The following is a 10,400-nucleotide window of genomic DNA, read 5'->3' as shown; positions in this document are numbered from 1 at the left end:
TCATTTCTTAAGTGCATTCATCCTGTCCCGCAGGTAATACAACTTTGCTCGCCTGACTTTCTTCCTGTCCAAGACCTTGATTTCTTTGATGTTTGGAGAGTAACTGAGCACAAAAGAAAGGTTGCATCAAGAAAGACTGAAAGTCAAAACAAAATAAATCATGTGTAAAGATATCTTTCATATTTGACTCCAGCAACTTATGATAATTTTGTATGAAAAATTTAGATGAACTACAGAACAAGGGGAAGAGAGAACAAGAAATAGTAAGTAAATATATATGAAAACATCCTATTGCATTACTTCCATTCTAGAAATATACCCACAACACCACAGTGGTGAAGGAACATGTGTTTCTAGTGGTGAAAATTGCAGTTTCGTCCGAGCTGAACGTGCATATTTATGGAACTACATTCTACAAGCTCCATGTGCAATAGAGCTCAAACACATACAGGAGTTTATTGCACATCTGTTCTATCAAGTACTATCGATATCAAATCTCGGCATTCACTTTCTTAGGAATTTGTTAACAAAGTATTTATCAATATATGATTAAGAAAGTTATACTTGGATTTACAGAATGCAAACAACGAAGGTAGTGCTAGCATGCCACTGTTATCATCAGCCTATTAGGGATATCAAGAAGGCTAAGGATAACCAAGAAACAAAAACACCAAACTTGAATGAGCATTTCTAAATTTGCAAGCAGATAACTACACTTCTAATGCAAAATAACACGCCTATAGTTCTATGTTCACTTGTAGCCATATGGAACCGAAAGTATGTTTACGCACAATCAAAGAAAACAATCCTGTCTACCAAGCAAAAAAATAGTGAGAATAGCCTGCTCAAACCTTAAAGTATTAAGTACTGTATGATGCACAGTTCTCACATTTGAATGAACAATTAGTCACTCATGAGACCAAGAGGTGATTCGATATCTCTATATGCATTTCTTTTAAGAAAAAAAAAGATGAGGCGGACAAAAGGGAAGCAAATATTTGGTGTCACTTACAGTGGAAAGACAGACTCGACTCCAACACCAGCTACTAATCTACGCAGTCTGAAAGTTGTATTGATCCCAGCATTGCGTCTTGCTATGACAATGCCTTTCAACGTAGACTCGCGCCGCTTGTTCTCAGGAACTTGCTGTTTTTTACACACATAATCAGAACAGCAGAAATGACCGAGCAGACAAAATACCAGTAAACTGAGGATGCAGATGCTTTACCAGTCTCATTTGGAGAATACATCCAGGCTGCACATCAGGAATCTCTCTTTCCCCAAGTACCTTGTCAGCTGCCTCCTTGTTCAAGATCTGAAACACAAAATAACAAATATGTCCTGCTTCTTTTAAGTGCTCATTTTGACACAACTGTAAGTTTCTTGGATATGTCATTTGCACAATACTAGGCTTACATTCGTAAGAGCAAGGCTAATAATATAGCCAATTATTTACTATATAAATTTTTATAGTCTATTTTTTTACTCACTCATATAGTGATTAGCTCTTCACTATAAGTCCACTGTCTGTCTCACAGATTTTATTGATTTTTGTGCCTAAGCCGGTTGTAAACTTACAGCATGTTTCTCATCTCTTTCCTCTCCTCTCTCATCCACCTCAGCATTTAGCCATCTTAGAGCAAGTTTAATAGTATAGCCCACTACTAGCTCCAATTCATCTATAGTCAATCTAATAGCCAATTCATACAATAGTTGCTTACTATATTATTAATATATGGTCCCATCTGTCATACACACCGTGTCTTAGAGTACGTGCTAAAGCTGGCTACAGATCTGTAGCCCGCTGCTCTTCTCTCTCATCTTTTATCTCATTAAAATATGTTTATAGCTGGCTAATAGTCTGCTATTGTACCTGCTCTTACAGTTACAGCTCTCTATTATACTTGCTCTAGCGTGCATAGCCGTCTTGTCAGGCCTCTTGAGAGCAAGTTTAATAGTATAGCCAACTGTTGGCTCCAATTCATCTGTAGTCAACTTAATGGCCAATTCATACAATAGTTACCTATAAACATATACTACATAATTAATATCTGGTCCCACCTATCATACAACATGCATCTTAGAGTCTGTGCTGCAGCTGGCTACAAATCTATAGCTCGCTACACTTCTCTCTCCTCTTTTATTTTCTTAAAACATGTTTATATCTGGATGGTCTGCAGAAACCTCAGCACTCCCCACTGTCGATAGACCCCTCATTGACATGGTATTCACGCAGAACCCACCGGGATGAACGCTGTCACCGGAAATGATTGGATTCTGCACGCATCAAGAAACCGAAGCGACAGGCATGACCAAAAATTAGCAGGATCACAGACAGCGGAAAGGAAAAAAACACAACTGATATCCCAGATGCAAACCACGCACCCTGAATGGACGAATCCAGCTGCAGCAGGGCCTCAGTGTTCGATGGACAGCGCAGGTTAGAGCAACGAGCTCACTTTCTACTATTAACCTATCTTAAAACCAACATATATAATAAATTATCTATAAGATTGATTATACTTTTTTTTCTCCTACCTCTATCTCTCACTTATACATTTAATGCATTTGTCTTGAAACTTGTGATAAGTTAGCTCTTACATAAGAGCAAGTTCAATAGTATAACCTACTACTAACTCCAATTCAGTTATAGCCAATCTAATAGCTAATTCATACAATAGTTGTTTACTATACTATTAATATATGGTCTCATCTGTCATACACACACTGTGTTTTGGAGTGCGTGCTGCAGCTGGCTACAGATCTGTAGCCCGCTGCTCTTCTCTCTCATCTTCAATCTCATTAAAATATGTTTATAGCTGGTTAATAGTGTGCTATTGTACCTGCTCTAAGAGCCAACACCCTTGATTTTTCACTACCTCTTTCCTTCACCTAAGTTTATAGTAAACTTATATCTCACTATTATACTTACTCTTAGCGCCCGACTGCGCGATTTCAGAGGCTGCAGAGCTCAACAGTTTCGCGGCGGAGCCATGGCTTCCGGCAAGATGGACACGCCGCAGCAGAGATTGCATCTTCCGAAAAGCAAGGACTACTGCCAAGGCAAAAACCAATCTATAAGCAAGGACTAACTAGTAACTACTGTGCATGCTCTAACGCAGCTCTCATATGGTAATCGCTCGTTGCGTTTCATGTGACAAACGTTAACTGGCGACAATGCAATATATGGCGATGGCCCCGTCGTGATCGTCGGCGGTGAGAGTGAGCAGTGTAGCACAGTTGACCGCAGAGAGAGATACATGTCGTGGCCTTAATTAATTAGCTACGCCTCTGTTGATGCACAGAGAGATCGATGTGCACATTGTGCAGACCGAACGAGCAGGAGGACTACTCGGTATAGTTTAGTACTGAGGAAGACGGAATACGGTTGTGGGTTCAAAAGGGTACCGTTAACCGATTAATCGAAATTATACGAAAATTTATCGTTCGTGAATAATATACAAATTTTACAATATTATATACTTTTTTTAAAGATTTAGACGTGTACAACTATATAAATCAAATACTACATCCGTTTCACAATGTAAGACTTTTTATCATTGCCCACATTTATAAAGATGTGAATGAATCTAAATATCTATGTGTCTAGATTCATTAATATCCATATGAATGTGGACAATACTAGAAAGTCTTACATTGTGAAACAGAGAAAATATCTTCATATTGTTTTTTAATTAACAGATAAGTAAAACATTAACTCTTCTAACACCGGATTTATATATCACATGGTGGTAGAATTGGTTATACTCCCTCCGTTTTTTAATAAATGACGCCGTTGACTTTTTCTCACATGTTTGACCATTCGTCATATTCAAAAATTTTACGTAATTATAATTTATTTTATTATGAGTTGTTTTAGCACTCATAGTATTTTAAGTGTGATTTATATCTTATACATTTGCATAAATTTTTTGAATAAGACGAATGGTCAAACATGTGAGAAAAAGTCAACGGCGTCATCTATTAAAAAACGGAGGTAGTATTAAATAAGTAAAACATAGAAATATATGTAACAAAACAAAAACAATTCTAAATTAAGTAAAGAAAACTACCCTAAATCATCATCAAATTCAACATACAGACGATTATTCAGGTGATTAAACGTGAAACGACTAACTAATCGCTAAAAGCGGAGTTTTAACGTTTGTGAACTATAAAATATACATTGTATCACGTTAACGGAACGGTTTTACTACCGTGATCGTATATACGGCCGATTAGTTGGTCGGTACAGCCGTTTTCCATAACATATAGTTTTGCACTAGTTCATCTATGTACGCGTCCGGTGACTGGTCCACTTTCTTCGGATTACTTCGCAGAAAGAAATTAAACGGCCGGTGCACAATATATTTTCTACAGTTGTGTGCTGCTCCTGTGGGCGCGCAAAGCGATAAAAGGCTTGTGATAAACGCGTCGATCAAATCACGACTCCCACGGGCCACGGCCGTCTCGCGTTGATTTTCTTGGCTAGGGCCCCGAGCCGGCCGGGGCAAACGACGTCGCCACTCGCCACTGCCCACCGCGTAGTCCAGATGTGAATTAATGTACGCATCTGGTGTTATATACTCCCTCTAATTTTATAATACTTCCTCCGTATTTTATTTTAATATATGACGCTTTTAACATATGACGCCGTTGATTTTTTAACCAACGTTTGATCACTCGTCTTATTTAAATTTTTTATGTAAATATAAAAATACTTATGTCATGCTTAAAGAACATTTGATGATAAATCAAGGTCACAATAAAATAAATTATAATTACATAATTTTTTAATAAGACGAAAGGTCAAACGTTTGTTAAAAAATCAACGGCGTCATACATTAAAATATGGAGGGAGTACTATGATATTTTCATATATCCCACACATAGCAATATAAAATCAAAGAGATTATAATACCTCAGCTTATCTAATCATAATATAGTTATTTATCTCTTTATCTGCGTTAAATACATTTTGTCTTCTATTTTTATAAATCATGATATACTAATAATTAATTGAACATAAATTTATTTTGAGATGAAGAGAGTATTGTGCATGGCCGTGGGGACCTTGATTTGGTGGCCACCGCAAGCTATTATTCCCTTTGTCCCAAAAACTTAATATATTACTAGATGTTGACATATTCTAATAGTAGTATAAATCTGGACAGAGATTTGTTTAGATTTGTAGTGCTAGGACATATTTTAGTAGTATAAATCTGGACATAGATATGTCTAGATTTGTAGTGCTAGGTCACTATAATGTTACAAGTATTAAGATGAGTTTTTTTAGAACGGATGAAGTAGCATTACCAGATGAGCAACGGCGGCATCAATCTACTAGCTACTTCCTCATCCCAAAACATAAGCATTTTTCGCATAGTGCCAAGTAGGGCTGTCAACAAGCCAAGCTCGAGCGAGCTCACCCGCCTAGGCTCGAGCTCGATATAAGCTCGAGCCGAGCCTATAAAATATTTGAGCTTTCAAACAGGCTCGGTTCGAGCTCGATCAAGCTCGAGCTCGACTACCGTGCTCGATATTTAATTAGAACAATGTATATTTCAAATGATAAATTTTTAAAAATAATTAATTTATGGTTTATCATATTAGTAAAAGAGGAAAAAGAATAAAACAAATATATTATGCCAATACAAGGCATACAAATAACATATTTGATCTACCAATTTATTAAATAGCAACAAAAAATTATATATTACTAGGCTCGTTAGAAGCTCGAGCTCGGCTCGACAAAGCTCGCGAGCTTTGGGACATGCTCGGGCTCAGCTCGTTTGGAGCTCGAGCCGAGCTCGAATCGAGCCTAGGACGAGTCGAGCTCAAGTAGCTCGCGAGCCTCGAGCTTTTTTGACAGCCCTAGTGCCAAGTCAAATATTTATAACTTTGGCTATTAATAGCAAAAATATAAAAAGATCAATTATGTAAAATTGATGTTACTAGATTTATCATTAAACAAACTATCACAATATGCAACTTTTTTTATTTAAAACATCTTATTTTTATATAGATATCGTTGGTCAAAGTAGCATCTCAAAGACCGTATCGAAGTCCAAAAATACTTACTCCCTCCGTCCCACAATATAAGGGATTTTGAGTTTTTGATTGTAACGTTTGACCACTCGTCTTATTCAATTTTTTTTTGCAAATATAAAAAACGAAAAGTTGTGCTTAAAGTACTGTAGGCAATAAAGTAAGTCACAAATAAAATAAATAATAATTTCAAAATTTTTTAAATAATTCGAGTGGTCAAACGTTGCAAGCAAAAACTCAAAATTCTTTATATTATGGGACGGAGGGAGTATATTTTACGTTTTCTTTCTTTTTAGTTTTGTTTGCCATGGCAGATTTGCAGGCACGAATGGTGATCGAAGTGAATCGTACGCATGCAAGCATATTTATGTCAAAGGACAACATGGATCAGCCTTTGTCCTGTGGTGCAGGCGTGCAGCTGAGCAAGCAAACATCAGCAGGGGCGAATCCAGAATTTGAGATTAGGGGTATGGGGGTAAAGATAAATCATAAGACCGAATAAGTAATATTGATAGTAAAGGAGGTTAAATAGTCACCGCTAATAATAAGTAATACGTAAACTAGTCCTTTAAGAAAAACTTGAATTTTAGCTCTTTAATAATATCATTGGAAGTTTAAAACTAGTATTTATTGCTAAGTTCTTTTAATGTAAACTACTCCATCCGTTTCAAAATATTTGACACCATTGACTTTTTAGCAAATGTTTGACCGTTCGTCTTATTAAAAAAATTTGTGAAGTATGTAAAACTATATGTGTATATGAAAGTATATTTAACAATAAATTAAATGATATGAAAAGAATAAATAATTACTTTAATTTTTTGAATAAGACGAATGGTCAAACACATACTAAAAAGTCAACGGTGTCAAACATTTTGAAACGGAGGGAGTATTAAATAATCTCATAAATAAGTATCATCTATTTTACATTGAAAAAGATGAGAAATCACAAACTAATTTTTTAATCATGTTTCTTGCTAATATTTTTAGACTTGCTAACTAACTAAACTGATAATACTTTCAAGCTACACAAAATAAACTAGATAAATACCTATCTTAGCGAACTTAATATAGAGTAAAAGTATAGGGGTGTAATAGTGGTAGTGTTTGGAAGGGGGGTGTTGGCACTTTGGCACCCCCCTACCTGCGCCACTCATACATTTTCTTGGTGGGGCAGAGACGGTAGAACTAGCTAGAACACTATGATAGATAGGATTAGCACATCGGTCCTGTAGATAGCACGGGTATGTGACGGCGGCCGGTGCGCGCGGCGTGGGTCAAAATTTTGTCCGCAAGATTATTATCGGCATCGGTCTCACTCGTTTGATCATCATATCCATCAGTAGCTAGCACACGTCACTTTCGTTTTTGGGAGTCTCTTCTGGGCGCTGATCTGCTTCGTTTTTCTTGTACGTTTTCGCCAAGAGATGATTGTAGTATGCCCTCGTCGATTCGAGATGCATATGCCACGTCAAATATTTCATCCACGTCGTCCTCTGTCATCGCCTGCAAGGCCGCTCGGTGCTAAGTACACGGGTTCCTAACCTGTGAGCGAGGACAAAAGGCACAGAGGCACGGCACGCACTTGCGTTGGCCAATTCGCATTCCCAACTTGAAGGTTGCCTGCATTACGATAATAGTATCCTTCTATTGGTTCATCATATGTGATATACACTCTTTATTTTTGGAATCGAAGCTTTGCATTGCTCCTGCCCTATAAGGCCAATTTCAACGCAGGCAGCACCCCCACCATTAACGTGAGCAAAAGCAGTCTAAGACCCGACTTGAGCAATCATTCTCTCAATACATGTATCTTGAAGTGGGTCCCATAAATATTTTTCTATGTCAGTCCTTTGGGTAGAGAAAAAAATACGTATTAGTCCATGGCCCACTGTCATACTCTCTCAGCTCATCCAATCCCTTCCTTACCCCACCCACAGTGCCGCACAGGTCGCTCTTCTTCCTCCATGTGCCCGCACGCCTCGCCACCAAAAGCCACACCCCTCTCCGCCTCTCCCCTCTCTCCCTCGGTGGCGCCGCCTCTCCCCTCTCTCTCCTCGGTGTTGCCTGACTCGATCGCCGCGGCGGGGGAGGGGGGCCGAGCAGTGGAGGCAGAGATAGAGCCGACGCAGTAAGGATCTGAGTGGTGGGGACAACGGTGGGGATCCAGGCAGAGATCGAGGTGGCGCGGTGGGGATACGAGCGATTGTGCAGTGACTTCGGCGAAGGAGGTGCCCGAAATGGTGGTTGGGGCGGCGAAATAGCCAACAACGGTCGCGGCGGAGCACCTTGCCGTAATCCTCCGATGCACCACCGGGTAGGCCCTTCTTGACCTCGTTCATGGCAGCAATGCGCGGGAGTGAATTGATTTCAATGGTGCGGGGTGACGGCACAGGGAGAGGCCTCTCCCTAACACGCTTCCTTGCCTGTTAGAGCCGTCGTTATGACAAATACCCGCGTGGCGCGAATATTCGCCTCGGGAGGGGTGAGACCACGCTCTAGCATGGGGCGCTCGCCATAGCCTAACTATCACCTCAATTAACGGCTACTGTATCACATAAGTACTTGTACTGCACGACAGTAAAGTAGGAGTACTCTCTCTCTCTTCTCTCTATCTCTGGGGCTGCAGCGAGCGCGTTTAGAAATGATTCCATGTAGGAGTACTACTGATGTACCGCTGTACGGGGTGGTGTTTGAATCTCGTGAAGATAAAGATTAAGATACAGGTTAAGTGTTTCACGTAAAATGATGTAGTGATAACGTGTGATTAATTGAGTTTTAATTATTATAAACTTAAAAAATGGATTAATATGATATTTTAGAGTAACTTTCATTTTCACATGAAATGTACCGTTTAACAGTTTGAAAAGCGTGCCACGAGTACATGAGATTTCATCAACTCTTATGGGAGAAACGAATACGCACTGCAGATCGATGCAGTACTAGTAGAACATCTTCTCTTTTCGCTTTCGCTTTGCACAGCAAGCTGGGAGAGTGGCAGTAGGAGGAGGAGTACCTCTTCTTCCGATCGATGATGTGCAGTTGTGCACTGCAGCATCGGAATACAGAGCAGTCCAGGCGTGAGCCATAGCCATGGACCGGGATTAGGTGCTCCTAAACAAAACATTAATTGGCAAACTAATGGAGAATCTTACTGCAACAATTTGCTGATCCTCATCAAAAGCAAGCCGAAAAGCTATTTTTCTTTTGTCATCTGCAGAAAGAGTCCTCGTACGTACTATATCCGTCCAAAAATAAATAAATACAGCTGTTATTCGTGCTTAACGTTTGACTGTCCATCTTATTTAAAAAAAATATAAAAATATTAAAAATATTTAATCAAACATAAAGTACTATCCATGTTTTATCATCTAATAGCAATAAAAATTACTAATCGTAAACTTTTTTCAAATAAGATGAACAGTCAAACGTTAAATGTGAATAGTGTAAAACTACACTTATTTTAGGACGAAGGGAGTAATACTGCAACGCTGCTATTGCTGCTGGCTTGTTGTTGATTATCGAGCTGCCTGCGTCTACCGTCTACCCGGACTCCCTCCCTCCTCAAAAGCCAAAGAGCGAGAAAGGCGTGATAAGGAAAAGGGGAAAGGAAAGGAAATGAAAGCTGCTGCTTGCTATAGCTTGCGCACCCGATCGATGGATCATGCATGCCCGCTGCTGTCTTGCCTGGCTGGGCCTGAGATGATTGTGTGTGGAGTAATGCGCTAGCTAGTGCTATCTACTGATAGATAGTATTATATTACCAGTAAAAATAATTTGAATAATTCATTATTAAGGGTAAATTATATATTAATTTACTAATGCAGTGATTAGGGTTTTTTAAGGCTACATCGATCCATGCTCATCCATTACGCTCGTATCGCTCATATTTTATCAAAAAGCTAAAAAAGGAGAAAAAATATTTAATCACTGCTAAATGCTAAATGACAATTATGTCCCTTCGCACCCTTTTTACAATAATACCTTTTCACGTTTCTACTATCGCTAATTGGGATGATAGTATAAATAGATCTAAACCATTCGATCAAATAAAATCGATGATTTAGATTATTTTTTTACTATCGGTAGAGAGTGTTGTAGTGGAATTCTTGTCTATGAGTCTGTCAGTGAGTGGGCGTGATCACACTTATATACAGGCCTACTCGCTCTATCATATAAAGAGAAGACCTAGTATAGGATGTAATATATCTTAGGATTTGTGGTATTTTGTATCAGGCGCCCGCTTAAATCTTTTAAGGATGAAGATTAAAAGCGTGGAGAAACGTCCAAGGGTCTTCTGACTAGCTACACAAGGTGGTAGACTAGACGACCTGGGTTTAAAACCTCACCCC

General features: G+C 38.9%; 1 pseudogene; it reads right to left on the bottom strand.

The window, feature by feature from the left end:
* On the bottom strand, window positions 1–3,035 carry LOC127761098 (uncharacterized; annotated as a pseudogene).
* Between the last annotated feature and the right edge of the window lie 7,365 nt (window positions 3,036–10,400).

This window comes from Oryza glaberrima, chromosome 2 (genome assembly GCF_000147395.1).
Source record: "Oryza glaberrima chromosome 2, OglaRS2, whole genome shotgun sequence".
NCBI classification, from domain to species: domain Eukaryota; kingdom Viridiplantae; phylum Streptophyta; class Magnoliopsida; order Poales; family Poaceae; genus Oryza; species Oryza glaberrima.
Note: the sequence above shows the minus strand (reverse complement) of the source record. Positions and strands in the feature narration are given on the sequence as shown.